The sequence below is a fragment of the Mandrillus leucophaeus genome, unplaced genomic scaffold, assembly GCF_000951045.1.
Source record: "Mandrillus leucophaeus isolate KB7577 unplaced genomic scaffold, Mleu.le_1.0 Scaffold600, whole genome shotgun sequence".
Taxonomy (NCBI): Eukaryota; Metazoa; Chordata; class Mammalia; order Primates; family Cercopithecidae; genus Mandrillus; species Mandrillus leucophaeus.
In genome coordinates, this window is record NW_012106476.1 from 1,439,955 (window position 1) to 1,460,762 (window position 20,808).

Genomic DNA, 20,808 nt, shown 5'->3' on the forward strand with positions numbered 1-20,808 from the left:
GTGCCCTCACTGGGGCTGGCAGTCTGGGTGCCTTACTCCTTTGAGGCCTACCACCCTATTGCTGTAGCCAAATTCATTGTTATATCAGGATACGAGCTTGACAAAGTGGTTCTTGGGTGCAATGCTGATCCAGCATGGAAAGTGGAAGAATAAGTGTCACTGTTAAAGTTGGAGGAGAGAGCCTGGTGCTCAGTATAGCCCAAGAGGCCCTTGAAGGGGCCCTCCAATGCTTGCCTCACCACCTTCTTGATGTCATCATATTTGGCAGGTTTCTCCAGATAGAAGATCAGGTCCATGATCGACACATTGGTGGTGGGGACACAGAAGGACGTGCCAGTGAGCTTCTTGTTCAGCTTCGTAGATGCAGCACCAATAGATGCACAGATGATGTTCTGGAGAGTCCCACGGCTGTAACACCACTGTTTCCCAGAGGGACCATTCCCTGGTCTTGTAGGTGGCAGTGATGGCATGGACTGTGGTCATGAGTCCCTCCATGATGCCAAAGTTGGCATGGATGACCTTGGCCAGGGGGGCGAAGAAGTTGGTGGTACAGGAGGCATTGCTGATGATTTTGAGGCTGTTTTTGAACTTCTCATGGTTCACCCCCATCATGAACATGGGGTCATCAACAGAGAGGGCAGAGATGATGACCATTTAGACTCCCCACTCTCAGTACGCCCCAGCCTTCTCCATGGCAGTGGGAGTAAGATGCCAGTGGGCTCCACAATATAATGAGCACTGGCATCACCCCTTTTGCTTTTGGTGGGATCTTCCTCCAGGAACATGGTGATAAGATTTCCACTGATGACAAGTTTCCCATTCTCAGCCTTGACAATGCCATGGAATCATACTGGAATATGCAGAGCACGTAGTTGAGATCAATGAAAGGGTCATTGATGACAACAATAACTACTTCCCAAAGTTAAAAGCAGCCTTGGTGACCAGGCACTCAATATGGCCAAATCCATTTAGTCTGACCTGCACTTCCACCATGGTGTCTCAGGGACATGGCTGACACTGCACGAGAAAATATGGCTGTCAAACCAGAGGAGCAGAGAGCCTAATTTCCTTTTAAATACCTGCGTGGCTAAGATACCTTAAGCAGGTTGCCAATCATTCATTAAATGACAAACATTTCAGTTTTACTACTTTTAATAAGTTCTACTATGTGTTTAAATATTGATCTAAATATAGTACTTTGAGCTTAAAAGAAAAAAAACACAATCTTTTTCACCTGAATGATCTACACTATGCTTCACAAGTAATCTCATGTCAATAACCATCTGTTTTCTGAAACTCACTAACACTGTAATGGAGTCAGTTTATTGCCAAAAAGGAAAAGAAAAAATGAAGCCCTTTGTACTCTAACAATTATATCAATTTTCTTCTGATCCCAGCATGGCTCTTAGGCTGTGCCGTCTTGGTGGCATGGTAAATTATTGGATGTTTTCATGACAGATACATTTTACTCAAAGTCCATTCAAACATTAAAAAACTAATTTTCTCTTGAAGAGAAAAATCTATTCTGGACCTCAGATAGGACAAATCTCCAGCTTTCCTTAAATAGTAAGATGCGTCATCAAACCCAAAGCGCCACGCACTCAGGGTCCCTACAGAAATAGTCATTTTGTTTGTTCAGCTGCACATAACCCCACATATCTCAGCCACATGCATGCTTGGTATATTTAGTAACCGTTCAAGTTGCTTATCTCTCTTTAGCATATTCTTTAATAATCCTAAGTAAAAAGCTTCTGCTGCTCCAAAAACACATTCCCATTTTGCTCATGGTCAATGAGTCTTGTGGTTTGAGATTCTTTCGCCCACTCTTACATTCAGGGAAGATTATCACTTCCCCACAAAATTCCAATACTGGAGCTCTGATAAGAGATGAGATCATATTTGCAATGCAGGAATCACTGGGCCTCTGCATCCACAAGTATAAGCATTGTGGTTACCACCCGCAGAAGGTATGACAGTCAAAACGACTGGGCAGATGGAGCCTGTTGTTTTGTTCCAACCAGTATGTCTTGATTCTTACTTCTTGGTTGGTGATAAGGAGAATGAATGAGCAGGGTGACTTTGTATCAGTATATCCAAAATGGCCTGGCCCAGTGGCTCACGCCTGCAATCCCAGCACTTAGGGAGACCCAGGCAGGCAGAGCACTTGAGGTCAGGAGTTCAAGACTGCCCTGACCAACATGGTGAAACCTTGCCTCTACTAAAAATACAAAAATTAGCTGGGCATGGTGGCGGGCGCCTGTAGTCTCAGCTGCTTGGGAGGCTGAGGTGAGAGAATTGCTTGAACCTGAGAGGTGGAGGTTGCAGTGAGCCAAAATCATGCCACTGCACTCCAGCCTGGGTGACAGAGTGAGATTACATCCCAAAAATAAAAATAAAATAAAATAAAATAAATTCAAAATATTGGTGGTGCTTTCCAGATTTTAAGGAAAAGGGGTGTATACCAAATGATTTCTAATAAAGCTTCAACTTATATTTCTAGGAAGACCAGAAGGAGGTGGCTGTATTTGTTTTTTTTTTTTTTTCTGTGAATAAGGAAGGAAAACAGAAAGAAAGGTGTTTAAATAACAACATCTGAGATCTAGATTCAATTCTGGGAGGATTTTTAGACCTATCAGTTAAATTTAGAGGTATTTTACTGAGTGAGACTTTTATCTTCCCACATGGCAGGGTTCTAAGAAGAACCTGAGTATTCATTAGAAAATAATGATTTACTTTAAACTCACAAATAATTGCTTTAAAAAAATGGACCCAGAAACTTCCATCTGTCTCCTTCATTAGTATTGATAGGTTATCTAATATTATGGTTAAAAATACAGACTCTAGAGCCAAACTACCTGAGCTCAAATCCTAGCTCGAACAGTTTTGAGTTTGGTCAAGTTATTCAACCTTTTGGTGACTCAATTCCCTCATGTGTAAAAAGAATATTCATAGCACCTACATCAAAAGGTTGCTATAAAAAGTAGATGTGTGAATTTAATGTGCCTGGCACATGGGGGGCACAAGATGTGATTGCTGCTAGTTTCAATAAACATCTTACATTTCACTTCTTATCAGGATATTTGTTTAAATTTGACTTTCTTAATTAATTTATAGATGTGGCCTAGAAACACGGCATAAAGACAGAGAGAGAGGAACTTTTCTTTTTTTCGGGTCTTACTCTATTGTCAGGCTGGAGTGCAGTGGCGTAATCACACTTTATTCCAGGCTGGCACTCCTGGGTGCATGTGATTCTCCTGCCTCAGCCTACTGGGTGGCAAGGACTACAGGTGCATACCACCATGCCTGACCCAGGGGAACTGTGAAATTCTATTATTCCTACTATTATGGTATTTCTTATTATCCACCCATTTTATGTATTCACTCATTCATTCATTATTTGGCTTGTATTAAATGCCTGTTATGGACCCTGCAAAGTGCAGGACCCTAAGGACGCAAAGATAAAATATAATCTTCAGGAAGGAAAAAGGACTCATGAACACAATGTAAGCACACTAGTGTCACGGGTCTTATGGTTTAAAACTAAACAGTGTGTGGAAGTACCAGTGAGGAAGAGACTAATTCTAATCTGGAGAAAGGTTTTAAAAAGTTCAATAGAGAAGGGGATGCTTGGCTGAGTATGAAAGATGAGCAAGGTTGCCCTGCAGTCTGGTTGGTTTGACGACAGAGTGTTCCATGTAAAGGAGGACATGGGTATAACCACAGCAGGTAACACAGAGGCCCTCCAACAATCTATTAGACTACACTGACACCAATTCTCCCACGTGCTAGATAAAACAGCATAAGGAAAAATGGTTGAGCTTGAAAAAAGAAAATGGAAACAAACCCATAGGTTTAAGCAAGGAAGAGGGAAATTAAATACATGCTAGTAAATGGAGCTGGTGTAGCAGCCTCTCACGGGGCTGTCAGGCCTCCTTAGCAATACAGCTGAGTTTTCATGTCCCGGCAGGAAGAGGGTAAGGACACTGACCCACGTGAGATGTGAAGTGGAGAGCTAGAGCTGAAACCTCTACATTTAGCCAGGCCCATCTGTGAAAAGGAAACTAGAAATACTCCACCCAAAAGCCTAGAGAAGTAGCAAGGAAGTTTGCCATCTACTCGCGACTCAGTAGGGAAAAAATGAGAAATTCCAAACCTAAGGCACACAAGCATGTAAGGCTCCAATTTATATTGTCCCCATGCTATCAAAATCCCAAGTTGGGACATTAACATAGAGTTTGTCTAGGACCCATAAAGCCACTAGGAAACTAGCAAAACTGGTACTTCTACTACCTGGGAATGGGAAGCGAATCAACCCCTGCTGAAAATGATCTCACAATAAAATAAGCAAATAAAACAAAACTCACCCACACACAGGCACACTAGGAAAAAATCCATCTCTACCACCATGAGAGTCAGTAAATGTTAACAAGTGGAGAATTCACCTGACTGTAAAATATGGTTTAAAAAATCAGGGAGATAAAAAAAGAAAATAGAAACAACAATGAAAGAACAGGATGATGATGGAAAATGGCTACAGAAGTTCCTGCAGTGTGGTCCATTTAGATAATTACTTGTAATTCAGCATCTATAAAGCAGGTAGGTGGGGTGGAAAAGTGCAGGGGTATGGGGTAGTTGTGTGTATTGGTGGCGGAATGAGGGGAGAATGGAGAAGATGCATCAAGAGATAAGTCATGGAAGGCAAAAAGGATCAAGTTAAGTAAGGTTTTGGATGCCATCCTAAAAAAATTTTAATCCCTTAGCAAGGGGAAGACTTTGAAGACTTTTAATTAAGAAAGTAATAGACAGATTTGTTTTGGAACATTCTCTTTGGCAGAAATTGGAGAATGATTGAAAGGAAACATGAATAGAGGAATAGAGACCATTCAGAAGATTTTTATAGTAGACCATATGTCTTTAGTTCCAAGCCGCATTTATAGGCCCAAGAAATAGTCGAATATATTTATTAGAGTTCCAAACTTGGGTTTCACTGAGAACATCAGCAAAACCCCAAAGCTGAAGGGCTATTCTCAACTTTACAGTTAGGAAATATTGAATATACATGGAGCATTTATGCTGTCAGCTGGTGCACACGTCGGGCATACAGACATGAATAAAATATGGGTTGTGTGTTTTCTCGTCTCCAAGTGCTCACAAACTAGCAGGATAATCAGACATGTAAATAAACAATCATTACACAATGTGATGTGGATAGGAGAATTATGAGCAGAACAGTGGGGAGACTGGAGGAAGTGGGATGTTGACAAAGGCGTTACAGAGAAGGCATTTGAACTGAATCATGAAGGGAGAATAACAACATTCAATGTAGGAGGAATTTTGTAATTGCAAAGATGCATAACTGTGTCATCAATACGATGTAATTCCAGGAAAATCTCATAAACCATATCTTGATGATATGCTGTCATATGAGTCATTATGTGAAATGAGAGGAGTCCAAAACTTGATCCTCAGGGAGCTTTCAACGTATAACAATTCTTTATTTTGGAATATCATAATAATTTCAGAGGCATTTCACGTATGCTTTTTTTTTTTTTTTTGAGACAGAGTCTTACTCTGTTACCCAGGCTGCAGTGCAATGGCTCAATCTTGGCTCACTGCAGCCTCTGCCTTCTAGGTTCAAACGATTCCCCTGCCTTAGCCTCCTGAATAGCTGGGATTATTGGTGTGCACCACCATGCCCAGCTAATTTTTGTATTTTTAGTAGAGACGAGGTTTCGCCATGTTGGCCAGGCTGGTCTCAAACTCCTGACCTCAAGGGCTCCACCCCCTCAGCCTCCCAAAGTACTGGGATTACAGACATGAGCCCACTGCGCCCAGGCCACACGTCCTCTTATTTAATCCCCACAATAACTCCATGAGGTTGATCTTATTCTATCCACTTTGAGAGGAAGAAATTTCTTCATAAAATAGTAACTAAAAACAAGACTAACCCATGAGAAATAACAACCATTAAAGGTGAAGCAGTGTGTAACAGCAGTGGTAGGTCCAGAGTTGTTCAATCGCACAGGGAAATTCCCAGCTGTTCCAATCAGTTGCATCTAGGCCAGGACACCATGTTTTTCTTTCACGTTTTCTGCTCTTTCAGCCTACTTTCTGTTCAGGGGACAAATAAGGACCCAACACTTTTAGATGGTATGTTGTCCACAGGCACTGAGTCACTGAGGGCAAGTTGATTTCAAGCACAGTGTGGCATTGACTCCTTCCACTTCCTGGCCCTCCTTCCACTTCCTGGCCCTCCTTCCACTTCCTGGTCCTCCTTCCACTTCCTGGTCCTCCTTCCACTTCCTGGCTTCACTCTGAAAAATCTGTTGCCTCCACACTTTTCTCTCATATCCCAATCACCCCCCTTCCATCTTCTCATGGTCTCAGCCTCAGGTTCAGGTAGTCTTTACAAGCAAGCATCTGAAATGCTTAGATCAATGTGTAGTCAGTCTACGGGTGCCCCTGGGTTCACTGAAGGTAAGAAACAGAAGGAGAGGGAATTACACAGAGAACAGATTAATAGCCAAGATAATCCTGCCATATGTGCCCCAGCAACTTGAGGTCAGAGAAGAAAGAGCTAATTTAAACTTAGAAAACGTTCCAAGTCAGTAGGGGCTTGCATGGAAAAGATGCATTTGAAAGGAGATAAAAGCTAATAAATTTGAGGACTGCTTGGGACCTTGGAGATCTTGGAATCTATCCTCTAACACCCCTACATCCTTTTGGGAAGAGCAATATATGCAAAGATCCAGCCCAGACCACATGGAGCCCTGTGAGGAGACAGACCTACCAGAGGAAGTCTTTAATGCCAAGAAATGGTGGGGAAACAGGCATCAACTCAGGAGGAGGCTGATAAATATACACCTGTGAATAATGAACACTTCCTTTGACAGGCAGAGCCAATATTACCATTTTATTGAGCACATAATTCTTGTCCATTAAAGAGTCCATTCTCTTGATGACCTAGGAGACCATGGGGAACAGATTGTTCTTAAGCATGCACTATTTTGTTGAACAGCTGATATTCATTGTATCTTCCCACTCACAAGTATATTAGAATTAGAGAGGCTTAACTTGCTTCCTCTTAGTAGTAAATTACACATCTTTGATTGAACATCAGATCTTTAGACCACTAGCAAACTATTGAGAAGATTACTATTCCACCACAATATACTATCATTCAACTATGTTAAAAGACTGAGTTCTGCCATACACAAATACACTCTAGATATGAAACTAAGTCAGTAAATCACTCTTAGTTTAGTACAGGAGAAGCTGCAAACTAGCACCCTAGACACAAATCTGTGTGCCATCTGTTTTTGTAAATAAAGTTTCATTGGAACGCAGCCACACCCAGTCATTTACAGATTGTCTATGGCTGCTGTCCCGCTACAACAGCAGAGTTAAGTAATTGTGAAAGAGTCCAGATGGCCAAAAAAGCATAAAATATTTTCTCTCTGGCCCTTTACTGAAATAGTTTGCCCATTCCTGGATAGCGTTAGTTTTCTTGCCTGTAAAATGTGATCAGAAATAGATCCTAATCTTACCTATTTCTCTCTATTCAATAAAAATATATTGAGCACCTACTATGTAACAGGCACTTTGGAAGAGGGGTAACAAAGATGAATAAGACATAGTTTCTTCCGAGAACATTGTAAGGACTAAGAGGCAACATGGCTAATTTCAAGGTGCATATGAAGTACTGAGATAAGGGTATGCATTAACACTATCAAGTCAAAATACGAGAACTTAGTAGAAACTGGCAAAGGTATTATGAAGAGATGAGACCAGAGCCAAGTGATAAAGAATGAGTGGTATTTTTTATGTTGCATAACCTAACAATATTGTATTGTATACTTACAAACCTACTAAGTAGATTTTATGTTAAGGATTCTTATCACCAAAAATACAATAAATGAAGAGGATAGATGGAAACTTTTGGAGGTGATGAATAGGTTTGTGCCATAGACTGTGGTGATGGTTTCATGGGTATATACTAATCTCCAAACTCATTAAGTTGTACGTTTTAATTAGGTATGGCTTTTTGTATAGCAGTCTTACCTCAATTAAGTGATTTTTTTTTAATGAGTAGGAATTAACCAATGAAAGTGCTGAACAAAAATTGGGAGGATTCAAGGGACTTTTTTGCAGCCTAAGGCCAAAAGTTGACTCTTTTTGCATTTCTGCTGAAACAATCTTTACTAAGTTCATGGATGCCCCCGGCTGCAAGGGAGTGGGAGGAGTGTCTTGTATATTACACACTTTGCATAGTTTAGTTTATAATGAGAACTTGCTGCTTAAAGACTAATGAAGACAAAGAAAATAATGAAAAACTTCAAAATTAAACTTGTGAGAAAGCTTTAGTCTCCATGAAACTCTCATCATTTTTAAAAAGCTACTTAGGACTTACTGATAAATAATTCTACTTGCAAATAGTAGAAACATCATATATTAAATCTGGACAGTATCTACTATGTAATAGGGTGTGAAAATGTTTCCGTTACCTTATTTTTGGCTGAACCCCCAAAGCTAATTCAATAGATGTCAAATAACCTCCTAGAAGGAATTCTTTATAAGCTTGTCTATGTGGTGTGAACTGAAGAGAGCAAAGAAGGTCCTGACATTCCCTAAGTACCTCTTCTATGGGCATTAGAGGCAATCTTGTGGATTCACACAGTAAATTTCCAAAGGCCACTTGCCTGTCAGGTGTACATTTGGTGCCTGAGAGATATCACATAAGAATGTCTTTTTTTTTCCGCCACCAAGAACACTATCGGGAATTTTTCTTGGCAGTGAGTAGAAAGTAAAGCCCAAAGGCCTGGGACGAAAGACACACAAATGTTGTCAGGATATACAAGGCACGGGAGATCCAGAACATGGTAAATGGCATTGGAAGATTGAAATGGAGCATATGGTATAGAAGAAGGATCACAGGACAAATAGGAAGTGGAAAGACTAAGGGCTTGTTTTCCCATACACAGGTGTGTCTAAGTATCTGTGCGTGTGTGTGTGTGTGTGTGTGTGCCTGATGTGTATGTGTGTCTGTGTGTATACATATGTGTCTGTGTGTGTATGTGTATATGTCTGTGTGTCTGTGTCTGTGTTTCTGTATATCTGCAAGCACGTATCTATGCCTCCATGTGTGGCAAGAGCAAGAATGCAGAGGGTTACGGGGAAAGGTAGGTGGGATATTGCCAAAGAGAGGAGATCAACTCTTTTGCATGAGTGCATGAGAGATCAACTTCTCCACATTTCAATGTCTCTTTATCTGTTTTCCAAAATCATCTTAATTCTATAATTGAAATGTAAATATATCTAAATCCCATGAAGGTATTTCCACATATTAGTGTGCATCGTGGGCTATTCTGAGGTGATTCATGCTTAAGAGAAGATGGTTTGGTTTTTTTTGCATTTTAGTACGGAGAGGTTAGGAAAAATATTTTAAATGTATTTATATTCCTTGTTCTTTCTAAATCATGTACCTCACAATTTTGAGATTTCTCCAACCAGAGACAATTAATTAGTTCGGTGGAATTATCGTGGTGTACCATGTTTTAAAACCTAAAGAGAGTGTTAGAATATCTGTGCATGATTTGCTAAGAGGTGACTTGAACCTCATCTACTTCACCTTCCTTCAGTTTCCATTCAGGAGGAGTATGAAGATTAATAGGGATTTATTTGTATGTTTGTTCCCCCGCCCCGGGAGAGCAGCTGGAGCGCTTCTCTCCCATTCTTACATTGCCTTAGTTCAGACTGCTAAAATATCATCGGCTGAGTGGCTTAAGCAACAGAAATGTATTTCTTCCAGTTCTGGAGGCTGGAAGTGCAAGACCCAGGTGCAGGCTGAGTCAGTTCTTGGTTATGTCCTCACATGGTGGAGAGAGAGGAAACAAGCTCTCTCGTGTCTCTTAAAAGGGCACCAGTCCCATCATGAGGGCTCCACCTAATTACCTCCCAAAGTCTCCACCTCCTAATACCATCATCTTGGAGATTACAGTTTCAGCATATGAATGTAGGTGGGGCGGGGGACACGCGTTCAGTCCATAGTGCATGCCGAATGAGAGTCTTCAGAATAACTGCTTATAGAGATTGCGGTGTCTGGCAGGAAGGGAGTAAGACAGCTTATACTTCCACACCCTTCCCATCATCCCCCACGCCTAGCCAGCTGGTGCTGGTTCTGGGCCTCAGCAACAGCGTGGGCCCTGAGAGGAACTAGAGTTTCCTGGACTTACAGGGACACAGGACAGGTGCCCGATTCTCACCTGACAAAGTCTAATGAGAGGCTGGCTAGAGCTCCCTTCTAAGCAAAGTGAAGAGAAGCTGCCTACACCCTCAGACTCTGTCTGAGGCCAGGTGCTGAGTGCTCTAGGGGTTAAATGGAGACTATGGAAGGTAACCATGTTGGGAAGACTTGAAAGGACCATATAGAAGGCATCTGCCTGACAGGGCAAAGCAACCCCTAAAGGAGAGGCTATAGGAGGCTCTCCATCAGATGAGGTCGCTAAGCAAAGCTCATAAGCAGTCATCTGATCACATAGCTTACTTACTGGAGTGATATCTCCTTTTAGTTTTGATTTGCATCTCTCTAGTGACTGGTAATGTTGAACATCTTTTCACATGCTTATTGACCATTTATATATCTTCTTTGAAGAAATGCCTATTCAAGTTCTTTGCCCATTTGAATCAGGTCATTTGTTGTTGTTGAGTTTTAGGAGTTCTCTATATATTCTGGATACTAATCAATCTCTTCTATGAGTGCAATTGTTTTCTCCCATTCCGTGGGGTGTCTTTTTAGCCAGTTGATATTTTCTTTGATGTCCAATTTTAAAATTTTTTCATGAAGCCCAATTCATTTATTTCTCCTTTTACAGCCTTTGCCTTAGGTATAATAGCCACCAAAAGATCATTTTCAAATCCAATGTTGTGAAGCTTTTGCCCTCTGTTTTTTCTAAGATTTACATAATTTTAGGTTTTACATATGGATCTTTGATCCACCTTGAGTTAATTTTTATATATGATGTTAGGTAAAGATCCAACTTCATTATTTTACATGTGAATATTGTTTTCCCATGGGCTGGACTGTTTAATATCTGAAAATAGGATCTTTAAGATGAATTTATCCATAGACATGAAAGAAATCCGAAAGGGGGTTTGAAAGAACGAGACTGATTTCTACTTGGCCTCCTAAGTCCAGCCCATTCAAAAAATTGGTTATATAACCAAAGCACAATTATCAAGTAATGAAACTGGTTTCCTGTGTGGTATATAAACCAATCCTGAAGGAAATACTTCAAGAAAAAATAGTTTTAAGAAACTCCATTAGCAAGACATTTAGAAAATAAAGAGCTCAAAGGGAGTATTGTGGAGGCTATCACATGTACTAGTTCATTGTCTAAAGGCTTGGCCAGTGGTATGATGACAGGTAGGCAGCGTATGCCTCAAAAAAATGGGTCTCCTTATTTAGACTAATCTCAGATTTTAAACATCAGAAAAGGATAAAATATTTCATCTTTTTATTTACCACAAAATAAATCAAAGGGCTCAGTAAAGTCATTTAGAAAGAACATAAATCACAATAGAAGAAAAGAGAAGATCTAGACGTATGGCACCAGCAATGATTTCACCTCCTTCCCTGTGCTCATAATTTCCTCCATCTTTTTTCTATGTAGAAACCTGCCTCACAGACCACATGTGTGAGGATATTTTGGACTTTATATCAAGCATTTCTATGACTCATATAACATCATCTAATGGACCACTTACATCATTATTTCCATGAAAATAATCTCTAAGGAATGGCACTAAAAATTTGTTCTCATCTAAGGTATTAAAGGGTTTTTTTCTATATACATAAATTAGAAAATAGTATTAAGACATAAAAATAATGCTTTAAATTTTATGTTAACACCATAAAGAAAATATTCCTAAGATTGCATTATCCAACCATGTAGCCACTGGCCACATGTAGCTATTTAAACTTAAATTTTAATTAATTAAAGTTTTTAAAAAATAAACATCATTTGGTAGTGGCCACCACGTTGGACAGCATATACATAGAAAATGTTCATCATTACAGAAAAGGTTGTTTTTTGTTTTGTTTTGTTTTGTTTTTTGAGACAGTCTCACTCTGTTGCCCAGGCTGGAGAGCAGTTTCATAATCTTGGCTCACTGCAACCTCTGCCTCCTGAGTTCAAGTAATTCTCCTGCTTCAGCCTCCCAAATAGTTAGAACTACAGGGATACACCACCAACCCCAGTTAATATCTGTATTTTTAGTAGAGACAGGGTTTCCCCATGTTGGCCAGGCTGGTCTCGAACTCCTGACCTCAGGTGATCCACCCATCTTGGCCTCCTAAAGTGCTGGGATTACAAGCATGAGCCACTGTGCCCAGCCTATTACAGAAAGTTGTTTTGGACAACGCTGTTCTGGAGTTTCACAGTCAATCACTTTGGGAAATTAGAAAATAACTCATGTTTTCTGTGCATGACTAGGTTCTTAATATCTTAATGCTCAGTGAATTTGAGCTTTTGTAAAGTAAAAAGCTATGTGATGTCACAGGCTTGTAAAGGCAGAATATTAGTCCTCAATTTAGAGGCAGGCTGAGTTCCCTTGATACTTTATTTTTAAATTGCTGTATTAAGGCCAAGAGACAGGCAAAAATTCAAAGTTGCAAAACTTCTTCCTAGAAGCCTGAATGCCCTTCAGATTGCTTACAAACCATGAAAATTCAGCAGAGGGATTTAAAATGTTGAGTTAGTGACCTCATGCACTTAGTTTTTTCACTGAAGTTTTCATGGTTTCTCAACTAAACACATAATGCACTTCTTTGTATCACATTTTCCCCATATTTGTCATTTTCACTTCCTTTTACATGATTCATCTTTTAATGTATTAAGGCTACATTATTTACTGGCCATGCATAGATATTTGTGACAGTATTGAAGGAGGGAAAATTTACAGGAACTTTTTTTGAATTCTGTTATCTAGAAACTCATTATTTACTTGGAACAAGGAATATTATGAGTTTTGAATCATTGCAATTTTATCGTTCAGCTCCCCTTTCCCACCAAAGAACAAGTTGAATAAATCTTTGTCAGAATTTAAATTTGTCTTTAACTGCTTCCTCCAGAAACGTGCAGAATATTAGATCATCAAAAATTACATTCATTTGTCTAAAGAAAGCATGTTCAAATCTCAGAAGTTTTATGTAATGTCTAACCAGAATACGCGATTTCATCTACCTACAGTGGAAAAATCTATATGTAGCCTAAAATTTCTCATTATGATATTCTTACAACTTTATCCTAGGGAGGGAAGGAGCAGGTACAGTGTCTTTACAAGCAATGTGGCTACCAAACCCCAGCAACACCTCAACCCCATCCTGGAGCAGTGGCGCCGTTAAGGAAGCGTCTTTGCTACTGTACACGGGGTCTTCGGTGCTTATTTCGGCTATCACTGTATGGTTCTGACAGTCTGATATCTGAAACTATTGTGTCTACAGCCACACCACTCTGCACGTGCCCAATCTCATCCGAAATTAAACTATTGTGATAATGAATGTCATTTTTTGTATAGGCAGAACTTAGATTTTTAACTCTTAGCAACTTTATTAAATGGAAAGGGATTATTAACACACCCAGCCCCACACCCTGTCCCTTCCTATAACTAAAGAAAGACCTAGAGAGACTGACTTTGAAAAACTAATTGACAGTTCCTATGTTTTGAATGTCCCCACAAAAACTCATGTTGAAATTTAATTGCCATTGCAAGGGTATTGGAAGATGGAGCCTTTATTTAAGAAGTTAACACTATAAAGAAAATATAATGGCTCTGCTGTCATGAATGGATTAATGCCGGTATATTGGAAGTGGGTCAATTATCACAAGAGTGGGCTTCTGATAAAAGCCTAAGTTTGGCCCCTATTTCTGTCTCTATCTCATGGGTTCAATCCCACCTTCCACCCTTCTGCCATGGGATGCCACTTGCCAGATGCCAGTGCCATTTGGACTTCCTAACCTCCGGAACCATGATCTAAATAAACTTTTCTTTATAAATTATCCATTTTGGTACAGCAGGAAACAGACGAAAACAACTGTTGAACAATTTATGGAATTTTAAAATTTTTCTAAAGTTTACTGTGGTCTTCTGAGAAATTTCCGAGGTCCAGGCATAATATTGGCATAAAATAAACCACATATAATGTTAGAATTCAGAGAAGGAAAAGAGGAACAAAATTTCGATGGAAGTGAATGGTAAAGATTATGAATTTTCAGGAAGAGAAGTATTGCAAAGAATTCCAGTTGGGGTAGGCAGCAAGAGAAAGGAGGTAGAAGAAATGAGCTTAAGATATGTCAGGAAGAGGAAGAATGCAAAAGGCTGCAATCAATGCTTTTCAGACTTGAACCTGCATAGGAATCACATTTTGCTACAATGCAGCTTTAGATAAAATGAGTCTGGATTAGGGCCTGAGACTGCAGTTCTAACAGGTACTCAGGTGATTGCAATGCTCTGCTTTCATGGGCCACATTTTGAGTAACAAAGCTGCAGTCAACTTGGTTATCATAATCACTGAATAACTCGCATTTGTGTTGCTCCTTTGTTGCATAGGACGGTCCCTCACATAATTTGCCTCTTTCGATCACTAGATGAGTAAAACAGGATTCTGTGAAATGTCCAGTCTTATTTTATCTATGTTATGGAAACACAGGGAGGCTTTGAGGACTCAGCATCGCACCACATTCCTGGATTTTTAAGAAATCCTCCTTTTAACAAGTTCTAAAGATCATCTCAAATGTTCTACACTTGCCTTTCCCAAACTGGATGTGATTAGATATGCCAGTGATAAAAATGTTTCATGCTCAAGTAAGTTTGAAAATGTGAGTTAAACACAGTTAGATGTTTCTTTACTATAAGACTCTCAGAGTGTTTAATAGGAATGTACATCAGAAGTCTTTGAGAGATTTGACCACAGACATAATGCTTTCTTTGTAGTAAACCGATTAACACCTGCTGGAGAAACTTCCCTACATCATGAACAGTGAGGTTTTGACTACTAGTTCTGAGGTCTCATTGTTCTTAACTTCATAGATACTACTTTGACCAATGTAATCAGTGACCTATGCTTAAATATAAGTCATTGCTAAGAGAGTTTTCAAAGCTGGCCAGGGCATCCAGTTAGAAACAGTGATCACCTTTGCACCAGTCGATTAGATGGGGTTGAGCAAAGAACAGCTACTGTAGAAAACGCTGGAAAAAGCATCATGCTGAGAATGTACAAAGGACATATAATACAATTAGGATATTGAAAACCATCATTTTAAATGGTGCACCATAGCTGTAAACCGTAAGAAAATGATATTGACAAACAGGACCAGTCTACTTTGCACCAAACAAACGGAATAGCTCATCATAAGCAAGCAGAGAAGTGCCCAACCCAAGACTGAGGTTGATACAGAAGTTTTCCGAGCACAACCCATAGTGTCCTGTAATGACTGCCTTTGTGAGTGAAGAGAAGGACCAAAAACTTTCCAGCACAAGACTTAAGAAGTCTGACCTCGCCCTTCCCCACTATGATGACTAGGAGAAAAGTTTCTAACTATATAAAATATATAAAACTCAAAGCTACAAAACATACCTCTCTGACCTTTCTTTGGACTGGTTATGTTAAAATAAATTGTGAATTGAGGTTTTGCCTACAACAAATGGACATAGAGCAATGACAAGCTACTCTCTATAATGAATTCTGAGTAAGCAGAAATGAACTCCTTTTTGTTTTTTGTGGTTTTTTTTCTATTTTATTTTTTTTTGAGACGGAGTCTTGCTCTGTGGCCCAGGCTGGAGTGCAGTGGCCAGATCTCAGCTCACTGCAAGCTCCACCTCCCGGGTTCACGCCATGAGTAGCTGGGACTACAGGCGCCCGCCACCGCACCCGGCTAATTTTTTGTATTTTTAGTAGACACGGGGTTTCACCGTGTTAGCCAGGATGGTCTCGATCTCCTGATCTCGTGATTCACCCTCCTCAGCCTCCCAAAGTGCTGGGATAACAGGCGTGAGCCACTGCTCCTGGCCGAACTCCTTTTTTAATATAAAAAATAAAAAGAGTGTTAACCAAACTGACTTTCTCCTTTTACACACAGAAATAACTGATGCTTTCAAAGTTTAGGAGAAAATTCTAAATATGCTGTCATGATAGCTAATGAGTTTCCTTCATATCTGTATTAGTCTATTCCCACGCTGCTAATAAAGAGGTATACGACACTGGGCAATTTATAAAGGAAAGAGGCTTAATTGACTCACGGTTCCACATGGCTAGGGAGGTCTCACAACCATGGTGGAAGGCCAGTGAGGAGCAAAGTCACATCTTACACGGCGACAGGCAGGACAGCTTGTGCAGGGGAACTCCCATTTATAAAACCGTCAGATCTCGTGAGACTTATTCACTACCGCAAGTACAGTAGCGGGGAAAGTGGCCCTATGATTCAACTATCTCCACCTGGCACCTGGCAGGGGTTCTTACAATTTAAGGTGAGCGTTGAGTGGGAACACAGCTGAACCATATCATATCAATATCAAAGTTCCATCTCATAGAAAATTGGTATGCAATGGTTCTCAAAATTCAACTGCATCAAAATCACCTAGAGAGCTTGCTGGGATCTACCCTGGAGTTTCTGATTCAGTAAAACTAGGATGGGGCCTAAAGAGCTGCATTTCTAACAAGTCTCAGGTGATACTGATGCTGCAGGTCTGAGGGCCACAATTGAATACAGCTGGAATGGGATGAGCCTTAGCAATCAGCTGTTCCATATCTTTACCTTACAGATGAGGAAGCAGGGCATAGAGAAGAATTTATCACTGAAGGCAAGGCCGGCAACAGCTACCTTGAACACCCCTGCACTCTTCTCTGTCCTTTTCCACTGTTTCAGTCACGTGTCCAGGGTCTCAAAATGTTATACTGCTTCTCCCTACCCTCTCCTCTCCATTCCCTTATCAGGAAAAACTGTGAAAACTTTACTGTGGTCAAAAAGATTACCAAGACTCTGTCTATCTATCCTTCTAGTGTATCTTTGCCTTTTACTCTCTTTCAGCTACTTCACTACTCTCTATATTGTCAGAAACTGATAATAACACAAATGATGCTTGCCTGAAGAAATGAAAGTGAATTGGGCCGTGTGAAATACAATTGATCATTGGGCTGTAGGTATTAACCCAATATGCCTGTAAAATGATTTCAGCATTCTCAGTTCCCTCTGTGTGTACGTGTATTTAATTCTCTTTTGAATGTATAATATCTTAATATGCTTCACAATAAATAAAGAGTTAAATAAAGTCTTTGGCGTGTGTTCATTTACTATTTTTATAACTTTTGTATCATGGTTTATGTTTTTAAAAAAACTTATCTTTTAATATCCTAAAAAAGGGAGTACTTCTTGAATGGTACAATAAGAACCATCAAAAATCTGCTCATCCATAAAAGTAATGAAATCAGTGGCACAAATTGTCAAAATTAACTTTTTCAGAATTCTGGAAGTTAACTAAAAGATTGCAAAATGTCAAGGAGTGTTTAGTCAGGAAAAATGGCTGAATCTTGGTAAGACCAGTGAGCTGTTTTGTGGCATTTTAACTTGACCTAATCCCACTCCCCCACCCCAATGCCATGGTAACATTGAAAACCAACAGCCTCGCAACTATGGTAGCTATGAAAACCAGCAGGCTGGCAGCCACTGGAGAGGGTCAAATGGATATGGATATAAAACTTCCCCCAAATCTCATAATTGTTAAGACTTGACCTGTGTGGCAATTCCCTGAAAATATCCATTCTCGGGGCTTTTCTATGTTTGACCTAACCCAGAATTTGCTCTGTGCCAACAGCCCTATCCCTAGGGCATTTGTTTAAAAAAAAAAAAAAAAGGTGCCAATTATTTCACATTGCAGCTGCCTGAGACAATGTTACTGGTTGGAACTAACAGGAAACTGACCAAAATACAACAACCAAGAAATTAAGATGTCGATAAACGACTTTGGAAAGCAAACACATATTCCTGCAAATACAGAAGGTCACTCACATGTGCAGGGCTATGTGTCTGCACAGGAAAGACCTGAGAAGATCCTAATTCCTCACCTCTGTCTTACCTTAAGATTCCACACAAACAGGAAGAAAGCTTAAGGCAAAGTTGTAAACTGCCTGTAGGAATATTAAAGATATACCCCAACCCACACATGTATCCCATCACCCAAAACTGCGAAACTTATTGGTTCAAGGAATGTAAGGAAATCTCTGTCTAATCGTTAGCTGACTACCAATCTAACCAGGCAGAGACTTCAATGGCTGCATATGAAAGAAGAATATAGACTTTACAGAATTAGTGCAGGAAAGTCACTAAACAAATGAATAAAAAATAATAATAGTAAGAAAAAATAGCAACAATAACAACAAACTTTGGGGAGAAGAGAGCATCTGATTTCCCAAGTAGACATATTATTTAAAATGTCCAGTTTTTAACAAAAACAGACACACACACACACACACACACACACACACACACACAAAGAATGTCCCATGCAATAGAAAACAAGCAGTAAATTCTCCCTGACAAAGTCCAGACTTTGGATTTAGCAAACAAAGATTTTTATTTTGCTTTTTGTTTTATAATTTGATGTTTTATTTTAGACTCAATGGGTACACGTGCAATTTTGTTGCATAGGTATACTGTGTGACACTGAGGTTTGGGGTATGAATGATCCTGTAACCCAGATAGTGAGTACAGTACCCAATAGTTGTTTTTTTAACCCTTGCCCCCTCCCTCCCTTCCTCTTCTAGTAGTCCCCAGTGTCTATTTTTGCCATATGTGTGTCCATGAGTACTCAATAAACAATGACTTTTAATCATCTAATGAACTAAAGGAAATCACATTTAAGAATTAAAGCAAAGTGTGAGAACAATGTCTCCTCAAACAAAACTATCTATAAAAAGATATAAATTATTGTTTTAAGAGAACAGAAATTCTGAAGTTGAAAAGTATAACTGAAATTAAAATTCACTAGACAGAATTAACGACAAATTTGAACTCATAGAAGAAAGAATCAGTGAACTTGAAGATAGACCAACTGTGATTATCCAGGACCAGAAAGAAAAAAGATTTAAAAAAATAATAACAAGCTTCAGAAACCTGTGGGACACTATCAAGTATACCAATATATGGCAGTCCGAGAGGAGAAAAGATTGATAAAAAAAGACAGAAATATCATTTGAAAAAATAATGGCCAAAAATTTTCCACATTTGGTCAAACATATACATAGTCAAGAATCTAAATAAATTCAAGTAGGATAAACTCAAAGAGATCCACAGTCAGTTACATTGCAATCTGACTGTAAAAAGACAAAGACAAAGCAAGAATCTTGAAAGCAGCAAGAGAGAAATGGCTTACCACATACAAAGGATTCTTAATAAGATTAACTGTTGGCTTTTCATCAGAAACCATTGAGATCAGAAGGAAATGGGAGTTAATATATTCAAAGTGCTGAAAGAAAAAGATTATCAGTCGAGAATTCTATATTAAGCAAAAATGTCTTTCAAAAATGAAGGAAAAAGTAAGATATTCCCAGATAAACAAAAACTAAAATAATTCATCACTAGCAGACATGCCATATAAGAAATACAAATCACTCCAATTACTAAAATCAGAAATGATAAAGAACAACATTAGGATGTTTAAAGAAATACAAGGATTATAAGAAAATACTACAAACAATTGTGTGTTAACAAATTAAATAACCCAGATGACGTAGCCAAATTCCTAGAAAGAAACAAACTACCAAAACTGACTCAAAAAGAAACTGAATATCCAAATGGACCTATACTAAGTAAAGAGATTGAATTAGTAATCCAAAAACTTATCACAAAAAGTCCAGGCTCAAGTGATTTCAATGATGAATTCCACTGAATAATTTAGAAAGAATGAAGATCACTCACAGACTTTTCTGAAAAAGTGGAAGAGAAAGGAGCATTTCCCAATTAATTCTATGGAGGCCATATCACCATAATACCATAATCAGATATAGATATGAAAAGAGAAAAAACCACAGACTAATATATCTTATAAATATAGATGCAAAAATCCTCAACAAAAGTGTAGCAGGCCATAATGAACAACATATAAAATGGATTATACACCATGACTAAGTAAGATTATCCCAGGAATGCAGGGTTGGCTCAATATAAGAAACTATCAATGTAATATACCATATTAGTAGAATTAAAGATAAACCCACATAATCATCTCAATAGATTTTCTTAAAGCAATTGATGAAATCCACCCCCCACCCCCACAGCAAACTAAGCATACAAGAGAAGTTTCTCAACCCAATAAAGGGCATCTATGAAAAACCTCTAGCTAACATCATGTTTTATAGTGAAAGACAGTTCAGCAACAAGATAAGGATGTCTGCTCTCACCACTTCTAGTCAACATCATATTGAAGGTCTAGCCAGAGCAGCTAAGCAGAAAGAAAGAAAGAAAAGGTAAGCACACACATATCCCATCAGCAAAGACTGGGAAACTTAGTAGTTCAAAGCATTTAAGAAAATCTCTGTCTAATAATTAGCTGACTGCTAATCAGATCAGGCAGACACTTCAGTGGCTGCACATAAAAAAGAACACAGACTTGACAGATTACAAAGGAAGAGGTAAAATTATTTCTATTTGCAGATGATGTAATCTTGCATAAATAAAATCCTAAGGAAAATCTACCAAAAAACTATGAGATTCTAATAAACAAGCATAATAAGGTTGCAGAACACAAGATTAATAT

The 20,808-nt window shown here is 39.1% G+C and overlaps 1 protein-coding gene and 1 pseudogene across 1 annotated transcript in view; both read right to left on the bottom strand.

The window, feature by feature from the left end:
• The window catches only part of BACH1 (BTB and CNC homology 1, basic leucine zipper transcription factor 1), a 167,888-nt gene that overhangs the window by 140,087 nt on the left and 6,993 nt on the right, over nucleotides 1–20,808 (bottom strand). The gene's annotated exons all lie outside the window — the stretch shown is intronic.
• LOC105553676 lies at nucleotides 7–842 on the bottom strand (annotated as a pseudogene).